The following is a 26,318-nucleotide window of genomic DNA, read 5'->3' on the forward strand; positions in this document are numbered from 1 at the left end:
GGGCAACATAAGAGAAACCATTTGAGGCTAATCTATAGTCCAGGAAGTGTTTGGGTATTGTAAAACCTTTGTTACGGAAGACTAAGTATAGAAAGTTGGAAGCAGGGTCGAGATAAAAAAGGCACAGAAGCAAAGAAGAGGATGAGGGACAAGGGAATGAAATAATGAGTCTGGGAGTGCTGAATTATAACTACGAGTTATGTGTGAACCCAAGGCAGGAACAGGAGTTTTCAGAAGTCCACAGAGCAGTTAAGATCAGAATAAATCCAGGTAACCAAGACCAGTCAATGTAGAACCTAGGCATGGAGTCAGGCCCCAAGACTGCCCCTCTTTTCTCAGACTGATTAATGATCTTGAGCCCCTACCCTCCAAAACTGCTTCATGGATAGAGAACCCCTACATTTTAGAGCTGAGAAGAAACTTAGAAATTATCTAACACATCTATTCTCAAGGACTTTGGTCTCAGGGCCGCATAATACTCTTAAAGATACTGAGGACCCCAAAAGTTTCTGTTTATGTAGGCTATGTCTATCTATATTTACTATATTAAAAAGGAACACTGATGAATTTTTAAAAATATTTATTAATATATTTTAAAATAACAATAATAAACACATTACATGTATAAGACTTTCTATGAAAAATAACTATATTTTCCAAAACAGAAAAAAAATAAGTGAAAAGATCAGCATTATTGTTGAAAATCTCTTTAGTGCCTGACTTAACTGGAGACAGCTGGATTCTCTCTGCTTCTGTGTTCAAGGTGTTTGATATCACATGGAGTGGAGCCTCAGGAAAAACACTGTATACATACAAGAGTGGTTTGGAATGTACAGACTCCCCTGAAATGTCTTGGGAATCTCAGTAGTTCCTGGACCACGGTTTGAGAACTACTGATCTGATGTAATTTAGGATTACACTTTCCTGTAATGCCACTTATTAGCAATGTGACCTTCAGCAAGTTACTTGACCTCTCTAGACCTCAGCTTCCTTAGCTGTGAAGTTGGACTAATAACAGACTTGCGTGGATTCCTATAAATGTGAGTCCTCACAGTCAGTTAAAATACAGAAGTGAGGGGCTTCCCTGGTGGCGCAGTAGTTGAGAGTCCACCTGCCGATGCAGGGGACACGGGTTCGTGACCCGGTCCGGGAAGACCCACATGCCGCAGAGCGGCTGGGCCCGTGAGCCACGGCTGCAGAGCCTGCGCGTCCGGAGCCTGTGCTCCGCAACGGGAGAGGCCACAACAGTGAGAGGCCCGCGTACCGCAAAAACAAAAAACAAACAAAAAACAACAGAAGTGAGGTGACACTGATAAATGTTTAATATAGTGTTTGGCCCCTAGTAATCACTCAAACGATGACTCTTCTACTACTGTTGTTAATATTTGTTATGACAACATGCCAAGCATTGTGCCAGGCACCAAGGATCATATCAAAGTGAGGAAAATAGCCTGAGTCACTTAAGAGTAGGGGAGATAAAATAAATGCATAACTGTGAGAACAAAAGATTATGACAAGAATGATAGAAGAGAGAGCGGTCACACTCATTCTCAACAAATATTAATGAATTGCTTCCTGTGTTTCAGGAGCGACACGCAGTAGGGGGCCAATATGGTGGAGAGGAAGGGTGGCAGGAGGTAAGGGGGGATATGGAGAGATCGGGGTGGGCCATGGACACATTGTGTAGGCCTTGTAGGCCAATGTGATTTGGGATATAAGGAAATGTTTTATGAGGAAGTACCATTTGAGTTAGAATTTTGAGAAGAGGTAGGATTTGGGAATAGAGTTGACATACACATTCTTTTATTTACTCATCCAAAAAACATTTGATTTTTCTGCTAAGTCTGCTCCACGTTGTACAAACGAAGGATCCCTACTTTCAAAGAAGATATCTTGCATTTAACTGTTTTTATAACAAATATAGGATCACTTGAAAAAAAAAAAAACTGGAACATACAGGTGAGCAAAAATGACAAAATAAGACCCACTCATAATCTCCCTAATCCACAGAACACCACTTCAGGACCAGGATTAAGGTGAGGTGAATTTTGCCTCAGGTGCAAAATTTCAGGGGAGGGGAAAGCGCTAAAAAAAATCAGTAATATTCTAATTTTTTAAAAAATCAAAATTATTGCAAAAAATTCAGGATGACACAATACCTAAGGTTTTTTTGTTTGTTTGTTTTTTTGCTGTACGCGGGCCTCTCACTGTTGTGGCCTCTCCCGTTGCGGGGCACAGGCTCCGGACGCACAGGCTTAGTGGCCATGGCTCACGGGCCCAGCCGCTCCGTGGCATGTGGGATCTTACCGGACCGGGGCACGAACCCGTGTCCCCTGCATCGGCAGGCGGACTCTCAACCACTGCGCCACCAGGGAAGCCCAATACCTAAGTTTTAAAGAAAAGCAGGCTCCAACCCTGTGCTTGCCCCACTCAGCCTGACTGTGCTTGGTTATTTTCTGTATGTTCCTTCTTCCCAACAGATCCATTCTCTGCCCTTCTCAGCCCTGCTCTGGTCCCTGGGGGGCTGGTCCCTGAGGACTGCATCAATGGGCTTCTTTGCCTTCTGGTTTCCAGTAGGATTCAACCAACAGGAGGCACCTATTAGAAACCAGAGGGTGGGAGGAGAGAGAGGTTGGAATATTTCTTTTCCCCACTCCATCCCTTCTCATCACCTATTGGAAGGAGACCCTAGAGCTGGAGTAGTGGGGCCACCTGGGCCCCCCGCTTTGTTACAGATCTGAGGAATTCAAGGTGGGGAGCAGCAGACCTGTACTGGGTTCTTTCGGCATCCTGAGGACAGGTTGTGTGTGAAGCTTCAGGACTCAGCTTCCCCAAGGTCCACCTGCCAGTTTCAACCCTAAGCCGGCTGACCAGTGGTTTTGTCCATAGGGAGTCTGAAGAAGCTGGAAGAGCAGGCCTGCCAGTGTAGACTTCCTCCTTGCCCCTTAAATAAACTGTGCTCACTTTCATTCAGTCCTCACCACCAGTTGATTACACTTCATGCCTGTCTGATTACAGATTTGAAAAGTCAGGAGGAACATTCACCGCACAATAGAAAACATGCCCCGGGGGCCCAGAGGAGTTAGCTCCCTCCCCGGGCTCTCCAGGGAGGCCCGCAAGAGCCCGTGGGAGGGAGGCGAGGCGCTGAGTAGAGGAGGGTGTGGTGGTGAAGGTAGATCTCCTCGGAAGGAGGAAACAAAGTTCCCGGGCGACAGAAATGTGAAAAAACGGGGCAAAGTGAAGTGAGGCGTAAGCATCCACGCTGGAAACGCAGTGAAGCAGAAAAAGCAGCCGTGCTGTGAGGAGCGCCCAGGAGGGGATGAGGTGGCGTGAGAAGCGAGATGTGCTCAGCAAACAGCACAGGGAGTTGGCCTGGGAGCCCCTGAGGTGAACACCATTGCCCTGACGGCTACTGGGGGGCTGTGAAAACTCCCTTCCTAAACATTTTAAAGCAGGAAGGAAATGAATCTAGCTGGGGATGGTTTTAGGTGTTGCCCCTTTATCTTTTGCTCAGACTGTTGGCCAAGTTCAGAAGTTTCCACTTTGCCTTTAGATTCTCTCGCTTTGGATTCCACAACCCCCTCATCACCCCTGTAATCTCACAGGGGAGACAGACGTGTAGAGCAAAGTGCATGACTGCAGAGGTCTGTACAACCCAGAGACCACTGCAGTGGGGCAGGGAGGGAGGAGACTGAACTGAGCAGCAGGGTAAGGAAACGTTGCACAGACAAGGCATGTCTGAACAGAGTTTAGAAGGCTTAAAAGGAGTGTGTCAGGTGGAATGGGAGCAAAATGGAGAAAACATTCTAGAGAAAACATGACACAAGATTTTAGATAAGGTATTTATCCTTCCTAACTAAATTCCACTTGCATGAAAAACAGTGACACCCACCTAACAAATATAATTAGTGGATTATGAAACACTTTTTGAGGACAAAATGACATCCTCACACCTGAAAGGTAAATGCTACCACAACTCAGGTGAGATGTGCTCTTAAGAAAAGCACTTAGAATAGTTTATTCCGATGTTGATTCTGGTTTTGGTTACATGGAGTCTCGTTCATTCTTACATCTGACCTCTACCCCTGGCTATAATTAGTTTTTCACAGAATTAGACCAGCAGAGGCCAGGGGAGTGTATGGAAAGCAAAATAGAAGAAAATAAGACAACCCAATAGCCGGAGCGGGGAAGAAACAATTCATGGACCCCCAATGGACAACAGGCTAAATGACTGTCAGGGAGAGAATAGCAAACCTTTTCATCTCAAAATAATTCCTTGGTCACTGGCATCCAGCAGAAATCTAGACTTTAATAAGAGATGTGATTTAAAAATAAATGGGGGACTTCCCTGGTGGCACAGCGGTTAGGAATCCGCCTGCTAATGCGGGGGATACAGGTTCAATTCCTGGTCCAGGAGGATCCCACATGCCTCGAAGCAACTAAACCCATGCACCACAACTACTGAGCCTGCGCTCTACAGCCCGCGAGCCACAACTACTGAAGCCCACGCACCTAGAGCCCGTGCTCCACAACAAGAGAAGCGACCGCAATGAGAAGCCCGTGCACTGCAAGGAAGAGTAGCCCCCGCTCACAGCAACTAGAGAAAGCCCACGTGCAGCAACGAAGACCCAACGCAGCCAAAAATAAATAAATTAATTAATTAATAAAAAAGATAAATGGGAGCATAATATTATTTTTGTATTAAATTATTTGATATGACTATTAGCCATATTTCTGCAAAAACCATCCCACACCATGCTGCTAGAATTAAGCAGCTAAGGTTGACCCAACCCTTCATTATGTCACTCCCTTGCTCAAAAGTTAACTATCCCCTGCTGAGTAAAAGATAATGTTAAAATGTCCCTAACCTTATATTCAAGGATCTCCACGACTGGGCTCCATGCTGCCCTACCACTCCCAGACATTTTTTTTTTTTTTTTTTTTACTATTTCTCTGTAGAAACTCTCTTCCTAGGCAAAACTAGTTTGCTCAGTGTCCCCAAAACATGCGATACCATGTGATTGTTGCTGACCTTTCATAAGGATAATATTCTTGCCTTTCTCCCCACCCCCATACTTGACTAGGCTACTAGAAATGATATTTTCCTCTGTAGACCCCTAGAGGAAGTTCTCTCTTTCTCTTTTTTTTATATTAACACAAATACTTTTTTTTTTAAGCCATGCAAATTTTTTGACATGATTTAGGAAATATCAGTAGTTCACAATGGTTTGGTATTGTGTACTGAAGATAATAGTAAAGATATGTAGACTGAGTCATATCCATTTACACTCTACCCTTTAAAGTGTTCTTACAGTATTTAGATTACTTTAAACGGATCTATACAACATAATAAAATATAAAATAGATTGCGCAATGTTTAAGAAATAGTCATTTGTACTTGAGGCAGTAAAAAACTTTAATCTGTGATGAGTGTTTACTATATACTGTAGCTTCACATATCTTGCTGAACTAGGTTTTCTGTGGGTGTGTCCATTTGATTACACTGTTTAACTATGGGGAATTTTGCACCTGTCATGCACAAAGAAGTAAGGCCCTTTGTAAAGGTTGAACAAAGGTTCATTCATTCATTCCTTTCACAAGATTTCACTGTGCACCTTCTAGGTGCCAAGCACTGTGCTAGGTGACAGATGTACACAGATAAAAGTGTCCTGTCCTAAGGGAGCTCCCTAACGTTAGTTCAGGAGACAGGGCTAAGGCTTGTAGCAGAGCTATACCCAAGGGACTCTGTGTCAATGATCCAGTGCCATAATAATGCTAAGTAGCAACCAACCACGTAACTTTAGTGGATGAAACAGTAACTGTTAATTTCGGCGGTTGCCTCAGCAGTTCTGCTGATTTGGGTTGGGCTCAGTGAAGTGTCTGGGGGTTAGGTGCTGCTGGCTGATCTAGGATGGCCTCACCGTGTTGATCTAGCTCTGTTTCATGTGTCTCTCATCCTCCAGCAGGTATGTTCTCATGGCACTGGCTTAGACACAAGAGGAAGAGCATGCTCTTGAGGAGTTTTAAGCTTTTGCTTTAAAAATCCCACTGGTTAAAGCAAGCTGCATGGCTGAGACCAGAATCAGAGTTATATGGCACAGGGCATGGATACAGAGATGGAAGAATGGGGGTTGACATTGCAATCTATCACAGGCTCTGAACACACACACCAGGGGCACCTAACTCAGCCTAGGGAGATGAGGAATGGTTTCTCCAAGAAGGTTATGTTGACTTGAGTAGAATTTTGAAAGAGAAGATGGAAGCTAGCTAGGGAATAAAGAAGATGCTTTAAACAGAGCAATCCACATGAGCTATTGTAAGTACTTCCACATTTTTGCCTCATAGATGCAGATACCCTTTGCCTGTTAACCTTTTCCCCCTTTCCCATTTGGAATTTAGATTTGAGTTCTACATGTGCAGCAAACTTCTTATGACTATAAGGCAATAAGTGTCAGGTTGAAGGTCTGCAGAAAGACGGCACTTAACACATCACTGAGCCACTGTTAAGAGCCCCAACTGACTATGCCCAGACTTCTTGTCATATGAGTCAGCACCAGAAACTCCTGTAAAATCCCCTGAAGAATTACCTTGTTCTTCAGTGTTCCACACTCCACCCCTTTCTTCCTTCAATCAAAACTCCCATTTGTTCAGTCAAGCTGACTCCAGATGCTTTGCATCATTTGCAGAAATGGTGACACTATTCATCTCCAGAATGACATTTCTAAATTTCTAGAATTTCAGGTGCCCTCGACAAGATAACACCCCTCCCCTGACCTCATCACTGTGAAGAGTAAAGATGGGCATACCTTGGACGCGCCTGGAAGGTCCTTCATACCTCCCTTTCCTCAGTATTCACAGTTTGGCCACCGTTATCTGCCTTCAGACCATCATTATCTGTTATCATTATTCCCTTTAGCCTGGTTTATGCTAGTCACACAAGGAGCCCCAGGATTCTAGATCATTCATTATCCCTTGCATTTCATCCCAAATGGTCCTGTACATTCTGTTTTCTAACCCCATTTCCTACCCTCTTCATCTCCTGAAACTCTCAGGAACTGGTTGTTGGGATCCGCAAAATTCCTCTTTTCTCAAAATCTCTGAATTTTTCCTTCTTGCTCTAAAGGAGATCTGGGTCTCCTCTGAGGACAGTGATTCCTCTGCAGCCCTCTCAAGTGGTGGCTGTTTTTTCCCCACACCTTGCAGTGGAATAGGTATCCTCTTTGTCCTTTTTTTTTTTTTCTCTTTGTCCTTATTGCTGCTTCCAGACCATTCTGCTTCCCTCCTTCCCAAAAGTGTCCAGCTTTGATTCTGATGTTAACCAGACTATGCTACCCTCATTGCCATCATGTGGCCACTACCAGTCTCCAACCCTGCTCCCACATAACCTCAGTATCCTTATAGATGATGCTTTCAAAACACTAATTTCTAAAATCCCTGACTGCCTCTCCTCTAAAAAGTTTGTCCTCCATTGTAGCTCAGTTATTCCCTTTGTGTCCTTGTTTCACCTCTTATCTCACTTAGATTCTGTGGTTTGTTATTATAATCACTCCTTCGAATATAACCTTGGTTCCCTTTCCCCTCTCTCTCGCTTCACAGTACTTTTCTGACAGAACACAAGCCTTAATAAAATCTAACCTTCCACCTATGCATGCACAAGTGGGCAGCTGACATGACTGGAAAATTCACATACCTCTGCTAACTGCTCTCTCTTTAAGTTTATGACCACTCACCTTAAAAAGGCCTTCAATGTCACTCATCAATTCTACTTACATTACCCTAGCACAGTCATTAACACATTCTCACAGATGACCATTCCATACCTTCCCCTCTCTTTTCAAACTTTTCATAACTTCTTCCCCATCCTAAGATGACAACCTTGTCTCCTAGTTCACTGAGAAAATAAAAATAAGAAGAGAAAGTCCACAAGGTTCCCACCTCCCCGCATCCATGCTCATCTACTCTGCCTTCCCTCCTATCAATAATGATGAATGGTATGTGCTCCTAACTTGGACCAACTCCTCCACTTGTGTACACCTGATTCCATCACTCCAACCATTCTCCTCTCTCTCCTGGATCATTTCCCTCAGCAAATAAAGAAGCCATTATTTCTCTCATCTTCAAAAACAACAACAACTGTCTCTTGATCTCACTTCTCTTTCCAGCTACGGTCCCATTTCTCCTCCCCTTCAGACAATGAGAATTGGCTATTTTCCCATCTCCAAACCTTTCCTCCCATCAGATTTTCATGCTTATGACTCCACAGAATGTCCTCTTGTCAAGGTTATGAATGACATCCAAATTGCTATATCTAATGGTCAATATCTATCCTTAATCTTTCTGAAGGTTTAAACACAATTGATTACTCCTTTCTCCCTGGAACACTTTCTTCTCTTGGCACCACACGCACTTTGTTTTCCGCCTATCTTGCTGGGGACTCCTTGGTTTCTTTCGTCCTCTTCTCCAACTTCTCACTCTTCCTGAGTGCTTTTATCCAGCCCTGTGGCTCTCTATGTTGATGATTCTCAAATACACGTTTCAAGCCCAGACCTCTCCTTTGAATTCTATATATGTATGCACATACATATATCTAACTGCCCGATCAACATTCCCACTTGGTTGTCCAATAGGCATCTTGAACTTAACACATCCAAAACCAAATTCTTGATTTCTACACCAAAGTCTAATTCTTCCCATCTTTGAAAATGGCAACCATACACTTGAGTCAGCCTTGACTCCTCTCTTACCCTCATTGCCACATCTGATCCATCAGTGAATTATTTGACTCTACCTTTAAAATATATGTTTTAATAGATATTTTAGAATCCACTACCTCCACTGCTACTACCCTGATCAGAGACAATGGTCTCTTGCCTAGCCTCCTAGCTGACCTCCCAGCTTCTGCCCTTGACCCTCTTATGGGTTATTCCCCTCACTGTAACCCAAATGATCCCTTAGAATATGTCATTCCTAAACTTATAGCCTCCAGTAGCTTCCCATTTCACCCTACGTCAGAGTCAAACTCCAAATAATAAGGTCTACTGCATTCCTACACCATTTGTCCCATCCTGCCTTTGCTTCCTCGCAACCTCCTCTCTCATGCTCTCCTTGCTAACTCACTCTGATCAGTCACACTGCTTTCCTTGTGATTCCTGGCTTAGCACCTCTGCACTTGCCTGTTCCTTTTGCCTAGAATGGTCTTTCCTCAGGTATTTTCCTCACCTCCTTTAGGTTCTCGCCAAAATGTTACTTTCCCTGACCCTTCTATTAAAAATTGGAAAACGGAGTTCCCTGGTGGTCCAGTGGTTAAGACTCCATGCTTCCAATGAGGGGGGCCTGGGTTTCATCCGCAGTCAGGGAACTAGATCCCACATACATGCCGCAACTAAGAGTCTGCATGCCACAATGAAGATCCTGTGTGCCACAACTAAAAAATGAATAAATAAATACATAAATAAAAAATAAAAATTGGAACAACCCCAGCCCCGGTCACAATTTCTTCTTTCCTTATTTTTCTCCATAGCACTTGTCACAATCTGATATACTACACATTTATGTGTTTGTTCCCCACCCAACAGAATGCAAGCTCCACAGACACAGAGAATTTTGCCTGTTTTGTTCACTGCTGTTCTCAGGGCCTAGAGTAGTGCCTGGAGTGTAAGAGACACCCAACAAGTATTTCTGGAATTTACTGCATGAAGGAGATTATGATGGAGAGTACAGAAACAACAGCACTTGAAAAAAATACTTAATGACATGCCAAGTTTTCATCTTGCCTATACTGAGCTCCACTGCAGCACTTCCAGCAGAAAGGTGATAGGGATCAGATCTGTACAGCGAAAGATCACTCTAGCTGTAGGGTGGAGCAAAGACTGGAGGGGTGGGATTGGAGGTGGAGGGAATAGTTGAGGGGCTGTTGGCAGAGATTCAAGCAAGGAAAATTGAGAGTCTGAGCAAAGACAGTGGCTATGGACATAAAGGGAAAGGGAGCAAAGTTGACAGTTACTTACGGGTAGAACAGACAGACCTTGGTGATCAATGTGATACAAGGAATACAGACCAACAGAAGACACCCTTTTATTCTCCCCAGATTTCATCCCCAGACCAACAGAAGACACCCTTTTATTCTCCCCAGATTTCATCCCCAGCAACTCCTTGACTGGGCCATCATGGATCACCTGCAGCAGTCTCCACTGATTTTTGAAAGCCTGGAGGCAGAATCCTCAGATCACATCCTGTCCTGACTCCAGGTAAGGCATCATCCAACAATGTCAAGCTCCTGAACCACCAAGAACTTACAAGTTCTTGTAAGGAACTTCTTCTTGTAAGGAACAAGGAACACCTGGCTCTATTTCCCATTTTCTCACTCACTCTGATGTGTTAAGGAGACTTAAGCAAGCAAGAACCAAAAAGAAACTTAAAACCGTGTTTACCTTTTACCTCCTACTGACCTACCTTAGTTCAGCGTGTTCTCCCAGTGTTGACTGAAATAGATACTTCTAATACAGAGATAGGGGCTATCCTATTTCCAGGGGATCCCCACCCAGGTGTCCTCCCTCAGCGCCCAGCTCAAGGAAGCAAGTTCTACTGAAGGCCGTTGTCCATTTGATAATAGGATTTACAGCAACCAAGATTCCCTTCCCGGCATACTTCTTCAGAAGGTCTTGGCTCCCTAGGATGCTAAGGTCCAACTAACTGCTACCGTCTACAGATGCTTAGCCCAAACAGAAAGCTCCAGTCCTCCAGAATTGATTCTTTAAACCCAGCCGCTTAGCCAGTACCCTGGTTGGGACTGACACCAGGCTTTGGTAAGCCACACAGGGCTGGTGAACAATGGAGGGAGTGTAACGTCACTCAAGTTTCAGGCCTTAACATCCACACTGCAGGCTGAGGCATACTGAGTGAAATGAGGAGTGCTGGAGCCCCTACGTGAAAAGGAACGCAAGGAAAGCTGGACTGTGCTTTTAGTGTCACTGTGGACAGGAAAGACAGGTAGCCAAGTACAGCAGTTGAGAAACTCCAATCCTAGTACACAAGGAGTGATGGTCTGGGTGAAGGTAGCAGGAATGCGTAGTGTAACCAGCATAGAAATCCTTCTTGATCTCTTGAGAAAATCAGACTCTGGTTCAGGGTCTGACCAAGGATTTCTTCACCATTCAGATGGGTCCCCAGACTGTAAAGACCCAAGAGCAACTGATGGAGCTCAGAGCTCTGCTGTATAGTGGTGCCTGGGAGAAAGCTCTCTCCACAAAATCACAGTTTGAGAAGCACCTGAAGTGCGTGCAGACTTTTGTAAGGATTCTTAACTTGGGACCCCTTGAAATTGGATGATTTGCAAATGTGCGTTTTTCTAGAGAGAAGGTCTTTATCTTTCATCAGATTCTCTGAGACTCAAAAAGAAAGGGACTGGAGGAGCCGGGCGTCCCGGGCGAGGGGCAGACGGCTGTACCGGCCCCGGCAGCCGCGAGCGGCGCAGCCCGGTCCCGGCCGGGGGTCGCCAGCGAGCCGCCGCCGGCTTCATTCATTCCCGCGGCTCCGCCTCCTTTCCCGGGCTCAGGCGGCGCGTCCGAGAGGATGGCATTCCCTGTGGATATGCTGGATAATTGCAGTCATGAGGAAATGGAAAATTCTGCTGAAGATTACATGTCAGATCTCAGGTGTGGGGACCCTGAAAATCCTGAATGTTCTTCTCAATATTACGATTCCTATTAGCCTGTCAAATTAGCTTTGTACCTCTCTATGGTGGAGATCAGACCCAGAAAGTTCTTGCTCTTTCTGCACCCGAGGACTCACTCACAGCTGCAGCACTTTACCTTGCTGATCAGTGGTGGGCTATTGATGATACTGTGAAAACATCTGTCCCTTCTAGAGAGAGACTTAAGCAGGTGAGAACTCTTGGGGAGAGAGGGGTTCTGTACTGAATCGAATTATTTACAGAAAGCAGGAAATGGAGAGAAATGAGATCCCATTCCTGGGTCATAGCAGTACTGATTATGCTAAGATTCTGTGGAAGAAAGGAGAGGCCACTGGGTTTTATCCAGTTAAGCCTACAGGAAGCATATGTGCCTTGTTTCTTACCCAAAGCTACCAACTGCCAGTTCTTGATACAATGTTCATAAGAAAGAAATATAGAGGGAAAGACTTTGGGCTTCATATGCTGGAGGACTTGTTGATTCCTTCACAGAAGATGCACTTGGCTTGTGGTATCCACTGACCTCTCTTATGTACACAGCTTGCAACCAGTACTTTGAAAAATATCCAGGAGACCATGAACTGCTTTGGGAAGTTGAAGGTGTTGGACACTGGTACCAGAGAATACCAATCACCAGAGCATTACAAAGAGAAACATGTAAAATGACTGCAGTTTCTCAAAATGAAGCTAAAAGACCTGTGTCTGGAGAATATGGTCTTGCATCTGTTCCAAACTATGAAGCAGGAGCTGAAGACAGTTTGTCTAGTGAGATGCAGCTAACTATTGATTCTCTAAAAGATGCCTTTGCAAGCACTTCTGAAGGTCACGATAAAACACCTGTTTCCACTCGTACTCGAAGTAGTCATCTAAAGCAGCCAAAGACTGGAAAACGGTTTCAGGATTCTGAATTTAGTAGTTCTCGAGGGGAAGATGAAAAGACTCCCCAGACTTCACCTACAGCTTCAGTGAACAAATTGGAGTCTACTGCACAAATATCAGAGAGCTCAGAAAAATTCTTGGAAGAAGAACCCTAACAGACTGTGATTGAATCTGAAGATGAAAGTAGTGATACAAATGTTCGACCAGCACCAGAAACCCAGCCAGGCCTGGAAAAGCAAGAAGGTGAAAAGGAATCTGAATTAGAGCCTATGAATGGTGAGATAATGGATGATACTCTTAAGACTTCACCTATAACAGAAGAGGAGGACTCCACTAGTGAAGTTTTAGGTGAAGAATTAAAATTGCAGTTTTGGGGCTTCCCTGGTGGTGCAGTGGTTGAGAGTCCGCCTGCCGATGCAGGGGACACGGGTTCGTGCCCCGGTCCGGGAAGATCCCACATGCCGCGGAGAGGCTGGGCCCGTGAGCCATGGCCGCTGAGCCTGCGCGTCTGGAGCCTGTGCCCCGCAATGGGAGAGGCCACAACAGTGAGAGGCCCGTGTACCGCAAAAAAATAAAAATAAAAATAAAAAATAAAATATAATAAAATTGCAGTCTTTTAATGCCAGTGAAGACTCTACGAATCTTGTTCCACTGGTGGTAGAATCTTCAAAATCTCCTGAGGCTGTTGCACAGGATAAGACTTCACATGTAACTGACTCAGAAATGTTGCTAGATGAAGGCCCATCTGATGACAAGGGGCACACTGAAGAGTGGCTGCCTCTAGTTTCAAGAAAGAAAGCACATTTTGGGAGTTCAGACAATGTGGCTACTATCCCAAATGAAGAATGGTTTTCCAAACTCCGTGATAACTGAATTTTCTGAAAATGTATCACCCAACACTACTGCCTCATTGGAAGACCAGGGTGAGAAGGGGGTAGCCGAGCCTCAGGAAACATCTCCAGCTCTTCCTCAGAGCTCTTTAACAGAGGTTGAACTTGAAGATGTGCCATTTGCACAGAATGCAGGACAGAAGAGCCAGTCAGAGGAGCAGTCTGAAGCATCTTCTAAGCAACTGGATCAGTTGACACAATCAACAGAGAAAACTGTGGATAGCAGCTCAGAGAAGATAGAAGTGGAAGTGCCTGTGGTCGACAGGCGGAATTTAAGAAGAAAGGCCAAAGGGCACAAAGGACCTGAGAAGAAGAAAGCCAAGCTGACCTGAATGAGGAAGAAATGCGGATAACATAATTGTTGTTTTTAAAATATGGCAGTGAATAAATAGCATGGGGCACAGGACAAAAACTCCAAATTTTCAATTTGAACTTATTTATGATGCTGCTTTTCCCTCCCCTGTAGGACCTAGGATACACCGTTCTTTTTAATTTTTCAGGCTATTTTGTGTAAATACAATTTTTTTCATTTTTATTAACCATGTTTCGATTTTGGGAAACCAGATCATACTATATTTTCTTTAGCAGTTGGGGATATCTGACCATTAATATTTCAGAAAATATAAATTAAAAAATGTGAAAGTAGTACGGTTTCCATCAATTGTAAGGATCACAGAAATCTTTTATACTAAGGGTTTTAATAGTAATCTTGGTGAAGGTTCTAGAAGTTTTATCTTAAATTTCAAAACTAATCACCATTTTTTAAAATGTAGGCATACTTAAACAAAAATGTCAGTAAATTAGGATAAATGCAACTTCAACTAAATGAGAGCACAAATTTGGAAATTTATGGTCAAAGGTTTATGAAGGTGGTATTTGGGCCTCTTAGTTCTTAGTTGTAGGTGCAATTTCTTCCTTTGACTTCAATGTCTGTGGAAAGGCACAAACAAAATCTGTTTCCAGTTCACTCTTGATAACATCTGATATTAATAGTACTGCTAGGGATTTAACTCTGGCCTGTAGGCACTCGTATAATTATTTAAAATTTCATTTGAATCTGGGGACTGTACTTTTGTCCTCACCCAGTTAACATGTATACTTTAGAAGTGTGAGAACCCTTCCTAAGGCTTCTCCTTAATCCTGCCACTGCCTTTATTCTAGAATCTTCGTTATATTCCCCTCACTTTCATTCACTTCCCTAACTCATGGAGTGATTCCTGTCAAAAGATCTTTTTGCCTGCCTGTCAGCTTATGCCCTCGGCTTCCATTTTTGGTAGGTTTGGAACTGCGCCCCACAATCTTAGACCTAGAGGGCAGGAATAAGCTGCCCTAGGAGCCATAGTTACAAGAGCTTAAATCAGATTGGAGGCTTCACTTGTCCCTTTTGGCTTGCTCGCTGTTGATTTGTTCTGTGCGGACAGGTTACAATCTAGCCTGCGTGTACATTGTGGTTGCCTTTGCCTGCGCAACACAAAGGCCTTTGCCTGGGTAAACTAAAAACAAAAAACATCCTCAATTGTTTATTTTAGTAAAATAATTTATTTAAAAATGAACAAAATGGTTATTCTTAGAATCCAAAGAGAATCCTAAAACAATCCTACTCTTTCGAAGTATTATGTGTACTCAAATTTTCATGTAAGTTTGGGAATGCTTTGAGGCCATTTAGATTGTTTTTGTTTTGTTTTGTTTTGTTTTTTTGCGGTACGCCGGCCTCTCACTGTTGTAGCCTCTCCCGTTGCGGAGCACAGGCTCCGGACGCGCAGGCTCAGCGGCCATGGCTCACGGGCCCAGCCGCTCCGCGGCATGTGGGATCTTCCCGGACCGGGGCACGAACCCGTGTCCCCTGCATCAGTAGGCGGACTCTCAACCACTGCGCCACCAGGGAAGCCCTAGATTGTTTTTAAAACTGCTTGGTCCTTACATGAAAAAAAATGTGTTATGACTTTGTGTCATTATTTGAGGTGCTAAGGATTGATGTTGAAGGTTTATTCAGTCTACAGTCAGGTGATACTAAATTTTATTTTGGGATGTTGGCATTTTAGGAAGATTTAAAGTTGAGGTAAAAATCTTTAGCAGACAGGGCTTCCCTGGTGGCGCAGTGGTTGTGGGTCTGCCTGCCGATGCAGGGGACGCAGGTTCGTGCCCCGGTCCGGGAGGATCCCACATGCCGCGGAGCGGCTGGGCCCGCGGGCCATGGCCGCTGGGCCTGCGCATCAGGAACCTGTGCTCCGCGGCGGGAGAGGCCGCAGCGGTGAGGGGCCCGCGTACCGCAAAAAAAAAAAAAAAAAAAAAAAGGTGTAGTTTAAGACTGAGCTCACTGACAACTCTTGATGTGTGAATATAGTTGCTGAGGTTTACAAAAAAGAAACGTGTAGTTATTCATATATGACCACTAAGGACTCGCAGTATAAATTTATACTTGTTAAACTTGTTTGCTTTAAACAGTAGGTGCATTTTAAGCAGTTTCAAAACTTTCTGTTCAGCACACAATTTTTGTCCATATTATCTCTGACAGAAAATGTTATTTTGGACTCTCAACCACTGCGCCACCAGGGAAGCCCCCTGAAACAGATTTTAATGTAAATAAAGAATTTATACTAACATTACTCATCTGTGTAACAGTATTTTAGAAATTTCTGCCTTGTATGTCCACTAGTAGCAATACTGTGTTTGAAGTGTTAACCTAGTCTTTCATGGATGTGATTAGTTACAAATGTTTATGCCTCTGTTTGCATACCTAGTATCAAGCTTGATTTGTACAAGATAGTTTAACTTGCTTATTTTTGGTTGTGAAAAATAAGCAAACCTCAGTTCTGTATCCAGTGCTTACCTTCAGTCCATTTTTTTTTCTTTCACCCTCCAAAACTTGTCATTCACACATTCCCCATTTCTATTAGCAGCAAAATCATTTGTTAAAATCTAATTGTAAGGAAGGTTCTGCTTCTGTTATCCTGAAGTAATTGTATCATACTGGATAGTAATTCCCAAGGAACTAGGCTTTCTTTTCCTTAGTGTCTGTGTGTTCTAAAACTTCTAAATCTACAATTTAGAAAAGATGTTACATTATTCAGAATAGCGAGACTTACTCAAGTACTTACGATTGTTTTCTTGGTAGTTTCTTTTTTCTAATTTTTTTTTTAATTTTTAACAGTAGTAATTAAACCTGTATTTTGTGATTGTTTCCTGGTCTGTGTTTTGAAATTCCTTCCCTTTTCCCTAATATCGTTGGTGAAGATGTGTTTAGATATTGAATTTGTTTAGACACTGATTTTGTTTAAGGCACAATTAATCACATTGTTTGTATTTTCAAGACAGACTTAAAAAAATAAACAGAATTGAAAGCAAAAACAAAAAAAAGAAAAGGACTGGATCTGTACAAACTTATCTGCACTTTCCAAAATGGTAGCATCAGCCACATTTCAAGTGTCCAATGTCCACAAGTGGTAGTTGCCACTGTATTTGTGCAAAAACATTCCTCACCACAGAAAGTTCTATTGGACAGTGCTGCCTTAAAGAAATGGTCCACGGTCATGTAGGAAGGTAACATTACCTGATGAGTAAGCCTGGGCTTTCAACAGACCTGGGGTTGAGTCCAGATTTTGCCACTATAAACCATGTAACTGTGGATACATTATTTAACTTCTCCAAACCTCTATTCCATCATTTGGAAATTATGAAATTTACCTCCTAAGGCCATGGCAAAGACAATGTGATAACCCAAATAAGTGTGAAGTATAGTACCTGGTTTGTCGCAAGCTCTGAAGGAGCAGTAGCTACAATGATCTTCTTTCATAACCTTCACGCTCCATAATTCCTTTTTGGAAGTGCCCTCTGTTTTGGATACCCTGAGTTTTCGATTAATTACCTATTTCTTTTTTTTTTTTCGGCTGTGCCACACAGCATAGGGGATCTTAGTCCCCAACCAGGGATTGAACCCACACCCCCTGCATTGGTAGTGTGAAGTCTTAACCACTGGACTGCCAGGGAAGTCCCATGAATACCTATTTCTTAACGACTGCTTCCAGCCAGCCTTTCCAGGAGTTCTTCCTAACTGACTTATGGATCACAAATTAAAGAGGCTAAGATCTGTGGTATTACACGTAAGGAAGGAGGTGTGATGGCTACTTGCACTGAGCACTGTGGGAGGTGCTTCATTAATCATTAAGAACACTGTGTTTGGGATTTCCCTGGTAGCACAGTGGTTAAGAATCTGCCTGCCAATGCAGGGGACAAGGGTTTGATCCCTGGTCCAGGAAGATTCCACATGCCGTGGAGCAACTAAGCCCGTGCACCACAACTACTGAGACTGTGCTCTGGAGCCTGTGAGCCACAACTACTGAAGTCTGTGCGCCTAGAGCCCGTGCACCGCAACAAAGAGTAGCCCCCTCTCGCCGCAACTAAAGAAAGCCCGCACACAGCAACAAAGACCCAACACAACCAAAAAAAAAAAGATCACTGTATTTATCACAGAATTATATGCAAATGCAATAAGGAAAAATTGGAAACAATCTAAACATCTGTCAATAGAATCCTGGAATACTGGCATATGATAAATCCATTCAAAGTAATGTCTCCCATAAATATGTGTTGAGATGGGTAAATGCTCACAATATAATGTGAGTGAAAAAAGCAGATCTAACCCCCACGACCCAGCCTCTATTAGAGACACATGTATAAACGTGTGCCAGGAGACATGTCAAGAATATTCAGTCATAGTTCCAAACTATGAACAACTCAAATGTCCATTAACATGAGCATGGACAAACTGTGGCATATTTATACATGGAATATTACACAGTAATAAAAAAAGCCATAACTGTATGTAACAATGTGATGAAACTTACAAGGATAAAATGAAATGAAAAAAGCAAATCTCAAAAGAATACATGTGCTATAATTCTACCTAGAAAGAAGTCAATTTGGGGTCAATTTGGTCAATTGTACTGCTTAAGGTGATAAACTATATGGAAGAATAAGGAACTTCTTACCTTGGAAGTGGTCACCTCTGAATGATGAGGGAAGGGGGAGGACGTGAGAGTGAAGAGATACTGAGGCAGCTTTGGCAATGTTCTGTTTTTTGGGTGTTCTATTTTGGAGTGGTAGTTCCTTTATATCATTTGTTAAATTGTACCTTTATACCTTAATTTTAATTTCATAATTTAAAATGTTTTAAAGACTAAGGAAAAATAAATACAAAACTATATTTTCAGTGTGATCCCAATTATACAGATTTCTGCAGGCTTGGGAAAAACGATCAATGGTGCTCTTCTCTCGGCAGCAAAATGTAAAGAGATTTGTGTTGTCTTCTTTATACATTTTGTATTTTTCAAATTTTTTATAATTAACAAGTATTACTTTTATAGTAAGAATAAAAGCAGAACTACCAACGGCCCAGTTTTGCTCTTCAATTTACGTCTCTGCAATGGAGTCACCTTGAGGAAGAGAAATTTCTCTTCCACCTGCTAGAGAGAAACAGGAAGGGAGAGAAGGCCACACGACTGAAATCAATACAAGGCACCACCACAGGTCTGGTTATTTGTGCTTATGATAAGGCCTTAGGGGGCTCAGCTGATTGAAACCAGCAAATATACTGCCTAGATTATCCCAGGACTCACACAACTCTGCCTGTTCTCTCTTTCAAGGCCTTGGAAAATAAGCCAACAGCCGAGGAAGAAAAAAAGAGGTGTTATTATGATTCTATAATAACTACCACTTTTATACTCATTATTGTCATAATATTGTGTTAGGGGTGTTATATGCATGAATCCAATCCTAACATTCACAAGAATTCCATTAGGTGAACATATATTTTACACTGATACTTTACACCTTATTTTACAGTGATATTCTAGGGCTCAGAGAGGTGGAATGACTTGCCCAGACGTCTGACTCCAAAATCAGTCGCTTTTACACTCCACCACAATTTACCTTTATTCCTGTACATGTTGTAAAAAGAGCTTCCTCATCTTTTTTTTCCTTCCTCATAGCCAAGCGAAATGTTGGTTCTATCTTCCCCAGGGAGTGGCAGTCCATTTAATTCCAACAATAAACTCGCCTCCAGGAAGGAAGGACTATATAAAGGTCTGTGTGAATTACACAGTGATTATGAAGTTAATAATGTGACAAATCCAGTGGCTGAATCTATGACTACCTGACATAGTCCAAGAATATACAGTGTAAGAGGCTCTTAGTCGCCCACGAAAGAGAAGTCAGTTTGTGCCTGTGCTACACTATAGGCGACTTCTCTTCTGGATCTCCCCTCTCTATGAAAGGGAGTAAACATTTATCGAACAGTTTCTGAATTAATCAGTTTCCTGGAAGCTATACAGGCTATTTTTCGTGGCTGACTCAAGGCTTGGGACTTCTGGTGTGTTGCTTTATATAATCTGGCCTTTGACCTGAAGACTTCCCTTTAGTGATCTGCATAATTTTGCCTGTACAATCAACCCTTCCTCCGTATCTGCAAGGGAATTGGTTCCAGGACCCTCGCTGATACCATGCTCAAGTCCCTTACATAAAATGGTGTAGTATATGCATATAACCTATACACATCCTCCTGTATACTTTAAATCACCTCGAGATTACATTGTAATACAATGTAAATGCTATGTAAATAGTTGTAAATACACTGTAAATGCTATATTAATAATTGCCTGTGCCTGGCAAATTCCAGTTTTGCTATTTGGAACTTACTGGAAAAAAATTTCCCTGGAAAAAACCAGGGAAGCTCTAAGTTTAATTTAATTGAATAAAAAATTCACCTAAACTGAGTCACTTTGCTATAGAGCAGAGATTGGCGCAACATTGTAAATCAACTACACTTCAATTAAATATATATATATATATATATATATTTAAATTCACCTATCGGGACTTCTCTGGTGGCGCAGTGGTTAAGAATCCACCTGCCAATGCAGGGGACACAGGTTCGATCCCTGGTCTGGGAAGATCCCACGTGCCATGGAGCAACTAATCCCACGCACCTAGAGCCTGTGTTCCACAACAAGAGAAGCCACCGCAATGAGAAGACCGCGTACCACAACGAAGAGTAGCCGCCGCTCACCACAACTAGAGAAAGCCCACGCGCAGCAACAAAGACCCAACACAGCCAAAAATAAATAAAAATAAAAATTCACCTATTGTTTTACACTCACAACAATCATGTAAAGTAGCTCAGAGTAGTTGTGTGATTTGCCCGAGTACACACAGCTAGTAAGAAGATATAATTTTCCATGATAACTTGTTTCTTTTTTTCTTGAGGGGGAAATTTCTTTTCCCGTACCCCAACTAAACGCCAATACATATGTGTCCTCCCATAAAACGAGTTATTACATCTACGTAATAGCTCTAGTTACTACCTCCTGCAAGAAGGGTGAAGATGTTGAATAAGACACAGAGGCCAAAAAAAATGTTTTCTCCCTAAATCCAGTGAAGTGAGCAGGAAGGTGGAATCCAGAAATCGCTTCCAGGTTTTCTCCTCTTTTTGCAGCAGAGATAAGAGCAAGGTTTCACACTGTGTCCATTTTGGCTGTCATTGTCCTGCGATTTCCCTATCAACCTCATCTACTTCTGGGGTCCCTTTTCTTTTTCCACTTTGCCCTAAGGTAGTTAACCTATTCAGCTGCCTTCAAGGGATCTACATTCCAGGATCGCCTCCCAGTGGTGGGAGAGAATGCTTCCTCCTTTGCTTCTCCGGGCCCCGCCCACTCCAGCAGAGTCTCCCCACCCCTTGAGTATCTCAGGGTTAAAGCTGCTAATATCAAGTCTCTCTGGGAGCGATGCTTTCTTAACCCTGTCTTGGAAGGTGGGTAATTTTTTGCCAGAGAAAGAAGGCAGTGGAATTTGCTCTGAGTAGGGATGGTTATGCAAGATGCAAGGAGGAGGAGGAAGCTGAGAGGAGAGTTGGTGAGTCAGAAGACAAAAGCTGCACAACTTGGCTAGCAGTGAGCCTTTAGAGCAGTGGGGAAGCCTAAGCCATTAACAAGGTAAGGAGAGAATTTTCTCTACACCTCCAAAGCAGGGCCATTATTCCCAGGTTCTTGGGGCGGAGTATCAGATAACCTGGGGCAACTAAGCTGGGAATTTTCTGGGCGATGGCGGAGGGGAGGTGTTGGTGGGGGGTTGAATCAGAATCACCAGGATAATCTTCCCCGAAAAGCACAAGCTGCCTGCCAGCAGCTCCCCTCTCCCCACCCAGCTCTATCCCTAAAAGAGTTAAGAAAGAGCCTAGAATGTGAGTAGGGCTATTCCGATGTATATTTTTGTAGCTAGTCCCCCTGACGTGTTTTACTCATTCAGATGCTGGCTTTGGATCTTTGTACTTCTTGCAGCTTCTCCTCTGCTCAGGTGTTGGGGAGTAGGGACGGGAGGTGCTGGGAGCTACAGATTTTCTCTAGCTCAGGTAAGATTTAGTGTGATAACTGAATTCTCAGACCTGGGACCCAAAAGATCCGGGTCTGATCAGACGGGGCTATTTCTATCATTGAGTCAATTAATTAAAGTTCACTTATTCTGAAACACAGAGGTGTGGCTCATCACTGTTCTATATATTTAATTGGACTGTTGTCATTACGGTGGCTGAAAGGGCTTTCAAAGTTGTGGAGCCCTGTTCAGATGTAAAATAAGATTAAATTTGAGACCAGTGAGTCAGCCAAGGTAGAAGAGACTTCTATCTTGTAAGGCTGTGGATAAGTCTGGAACTTCTAATTGGAAGTTAAATACTTTTATATGTGCAAAATAAAAAAAAATATCTTGTCCTGCTTTCCTTACCCAGGTCGGTGAGGGCACCTCAAATAGTAAAAAAAAAAAACGCTACAAATGTTTGTTCATTCAGTCATTCATTCAATAGATGTTTCTTGAGCCCCTACTAGACGCCAGGCACTGTCGTTGTTACTAGAGACACAGAAATTGCAAAGACCCTTCAGTCTAGTTAGAGCTTGTTATTGTACGGATACCCTTTGCCCAGGTGCTTATCTCACAGGTTTCCAGGTTCTGCAGCTATATGTGTGGATGCAGGTCTCCCCGATCCAGCTCTCCTCTCTCTCTGTGCAAATGTCTTCTGCCATCTCTAATTTCTGGTTTGGGGGGCATAATCTCACTGGGAAATATAAATTAGAAATTTGTCAGTGGCTGGAATCCGGGGCTCTTAAATTGATGTATGTTTGGTTTTTTCCTCAGAATTCATCATTTTGTTTCTAATAGGCTACACGATATGGACTTGAGGGTCCTCTATAATTCAGCCCTCTGTAATCAGGCTGCTGGGTGAGTCACCCATCCTGGTGCCTCATAGTCCCTGTGCCTGAAGTAGGTGCTACATCACTACCACCCTTTCGTGATGTTTTTCAAGGCAGCAGTGGATGAGGGGGAGAGCTGAGGGGGAGAAATAAGAGACAGAAGAGAGAGGCCACTTACTATCAAGACCAGGCTAGCACACTCAGGATTAGATAACAGGGAGGGCAGGTTCAAGCATGCAATCAAATAGCCAAAAAAGAACACTCAGGAAGGTGGACTAGGGACTCTGAGATGGAAGTCACATCGCAGACCGCTCATAAATGCTTCCTGACCCCAAGGACTACAGAGGAGGTTAATATAGGACAGCTGGGGAGAGATGATGGTTAGAATAGAGGAAACTGCCATGAAAAGCCTTGAGTTTCCTTGTCTTCCCGGAGCCACCTCTACCACTGATTTCCAGGGACTGCAGGGATAAGCTTTCCCTGAGACACACCCTAAAGTGTCCCCTGACTGTTCTCATCAGCCCCATCATGGGTTGCTTAGATCCAGGTTGCGTCTAGATCCCAGTGACAAGAGATGGGACTCACTTTACAAAAGCATACTTTCCTTCTGGCCAGGGAAATTGCTCATGGAAAGAAAAAGCAGAGAAAGCAGTCGGAGGGTTTCCTTGGGAATTCCTGAGAACCGTGGTCTATTAAAGCCTGAGGACAACTGGGGATGAGTTCAAAGGCCAGGCTCCAGCTCTGGGAGAGAATGGGCATGACACCAGGTGCTATTGGCAGGCAAGGAGGGCTCAGAGCATGCTAGCCCTCTCAAACACTGAACTGGCCCAAAGCCAGATAGGGGGAGGGAGGACGTACTTTTGAAAGGTCTATGTTGCTAGTTCCTAGGAAATGTTAGCTTTTTCCTGAGCCGATTATAGGCCCTGCATATAAAATTCTATCCTTATAATTATACACAGGTCAAGTTCTTTCCTCTCTCTTTTGCTCCATTATTTCCTATCTTTGTTCCAAACTTTTCCTCATACTCATAACTGCCTTTGGGAGAAGATCTCTTGCTAGTCATTTCCTCAATACTTGGGGGGCTGGGGGGTGGGTATTCTTGAGCCATTGTCAAAAATGGCTTAGTTTCTAATCATTTCCTCTTGGGCTCAAGTTTAAAAGAATAGGAACATATCTTAGCCGGCCCCATTCTAACCTTCAGGGCCAAGACAAGGATTCCCACTTATCGACATTTTCCTGGCATACAGCAAAGTGGGTTTTTTTTTGGCACGTAGGAGAGATGATCCTCACTGGATCTTCTGGCGCATGTGGAGGAAATGCATTGTTGTAATGAATGAAAGAGAGGGGTTTCTGGGCCATTGCCACTCAAGGTTTGGTTGAGGTCATTACACACTTCCTAGAAGGTTCAGGGGACTTCCAAGGGAAGTCCATGGGCTGGCAAAGCATGCTCTACCTCTTCAGGAAGCAGGCTATAAACTCCAAGAGTCACATCTGTGACTGCCCAATTCCTCCTCTAAAATTTACTCTCTAGAATCTCTGGACTTCTAGACACACAGAATGGTTTATGACCAATATGAAGGCTGTCTGGACAACAGATCCCAAAGGTACACATACCCGTACTCTTTGATTCAGCAATCCCACTTCTGGGGAGTAAGCTTACATACTTATATAATGATGTATGAACATAAAGGTCATTATTGAAATTTTTGAAATGGCAAAAGACTGGAAACAACCCAAAAGCTCATCAGTGTGGACACTGGTTAAATAAACTGTGGTACATCTACACAATAAAATTCTACACAGTGGTAAAAAGGAATGAGGAAACGCCTTATGTACTCCCATGGAAAGCTCTCCAAGGCATATTGTTAAGTTAACAAAGCAAGTCGCAGCACAGTGTGGATAACTTGCAACTTCTTGTGTTATCAAAAGGGGAAAAATTAAGAATACATAGACATTTGAATTTTCTTGTGTACGCATAAAGCAACTGAAAGGGCACATTAAAAAATGAACCCAGGGGCTTCCCTGGTGGCGCAGTGGTTGAGAGTCCGCCTGCCGATGCAGGGGACACGGGTTCGTGCCCCAGTCCAGGAAGATCCCACAAGCCACGGAGTGGCTAGGCCCGTGAGCCATGGCCGCTGAGCCTGCGCGTCCAGAGCCTGTGCTGCGCAACGGGAGAGGCCACAGCAGTGAGAGACCCGCGTACTGCAAAAAAAAAAGAACCCAGTTGCTATTTGGGGGCAAGTTGGGAAATGGGCAGTTGGAGGACAGGTGTTGGAAGTATATATTTCACTGTATAGTGATGATAAAACACCAGCTCGTAGATAAATACTAGCTGTCAGTAAATAGAGAAGAGATTATTGATTCAGCAGCTGGTAAAATTCTTAGGTGTTCTTTCCCCTAGAAAAATTCTATGATCCTTTTAAAAAGTATGTCATACAAATAGCTCTAGAAATTTTCCAATTTATGACTATAGGTCTCCTCCAGAGACATGACTGTTGTCATAGGATTTCCCCTCACCTAATATTCAATATGTAAAAGACCTGGAGTGTGACAGGCTAGGCTACAGGCTGGGAAGCACTGTCCTTATTCCCTTCCTGCATGTGGAACCTTAGGAAGCCTTCTTTTAAATTCCGAGTCTGATTTAATGTCCATGATAATGATACTCTTAAAAACAATCTGAACCATGTGACTATTAGCTATTCAAAACTTTAAAAAAATTGGTGATGAGACCTATCACCAGGAGAATAGCATATCCTAAACCCAGCTGCAATTACTGTCTAGAAACATATTTTCTTTTCTTTATTAAAGCTTGAAGGAAGAATTTCTTGAGTATAGAGTGATATGCAAATTAGCACCTTGCTACTGTTAACATTTTACACTATGTGAAATATCTATTATATTTCTCAATAGTTATTTATGTCAGGAAGTCACCCAGAATGATCCAGAGTCATCTCAACCCATAGTTAAGAGCTCCCCTGGAATAATATTCTAGCATGGCACTGGGAACAGTGGTCTTTTCACACAAAGCCCTGGTGTGAAGGGAGTAAGTACAGCGTTGCCACCAGTCTGTTTAAGCCTTAGTGTAAATTACAAAGTGAAATTCCTTTCTCTAGATATTTAACATCTAAGAACTGGAAAACCATCCTAATGTACTTATCCTACTGAACCAAGATACTTAACTGTCACCTACCAGACATTTTGTTAAATAATAAATATCTTAAATTCTTGATGAAGTGGCATTCCCTAGGGTTGGGCAGTATACAACATGCCCAACTGTACTGAGCAACCCTGAGTAAGTTGTGTCAAGTGGTCAAACATTACCCCAAGAAGCAGCACAGTGGCTAACAGGCCACAGCATCACTATTGCAGCTCTTAGGTTGGCTTGCCACAGTTTCATACAGTTGGCTGCTAATGCAACAACGATTCAACCCAAATAGATTCAGATAGTTTATTACATACACAGACACGAGGACAGCATTGGGTCAGCTCCTCATGTCCCTAGTCCCACAGGATGAGACCAAATCAGAGGGGATCAGATGATAGGTGCCACGGGCACTTTGCCGCTGAGGAGACAACTCCAAACCAAAGCCAAGCAGTTTTATAGTCTGCAGCCATATCCTTCAGGGT

General features: G+C 43.2%; 1 protein-coding gene and 1 pseudogene across 2 annotated transcripts in view; one reads left to right on the forward strand and one right to left on the reverse strand.

The window, feature by feature from the left end:
- The window catches only part of ZNF19 (zinc finger protein 19), a 111,860-nt gene that overhangs the window by 56,494 nt on the left and 29,048 nt on the right, over positions 1–26,318 (reverse strand). The window lies entirely within an intron of this gene.
- LOC113627100 (soluble lamin-associated protein of 75 kDa-like) lies at positions 11,491–15,097 on the forward strand (annotated as a pseudogene).

The sequence above is a fragment of the Aethalodelphis obliquidens genome, unplaced genomic scaffold (genome assembly GCF_003676395.1).
Source record: "Aethalodelphis obliquidens isolate GAN/ISIS:26980383/991018 unplaced genomic scaffold, ASM367639v1 scaffold20, whole genome shotgun sequence".
Taxonomy (NCBI): domain Eukaryota; kingdom Metazoa; phylum Chordata; class Mammalia; order Artiodactyla; family Delphinidae; genus Aethalodelphis; species Aethalodelphis obliquidens.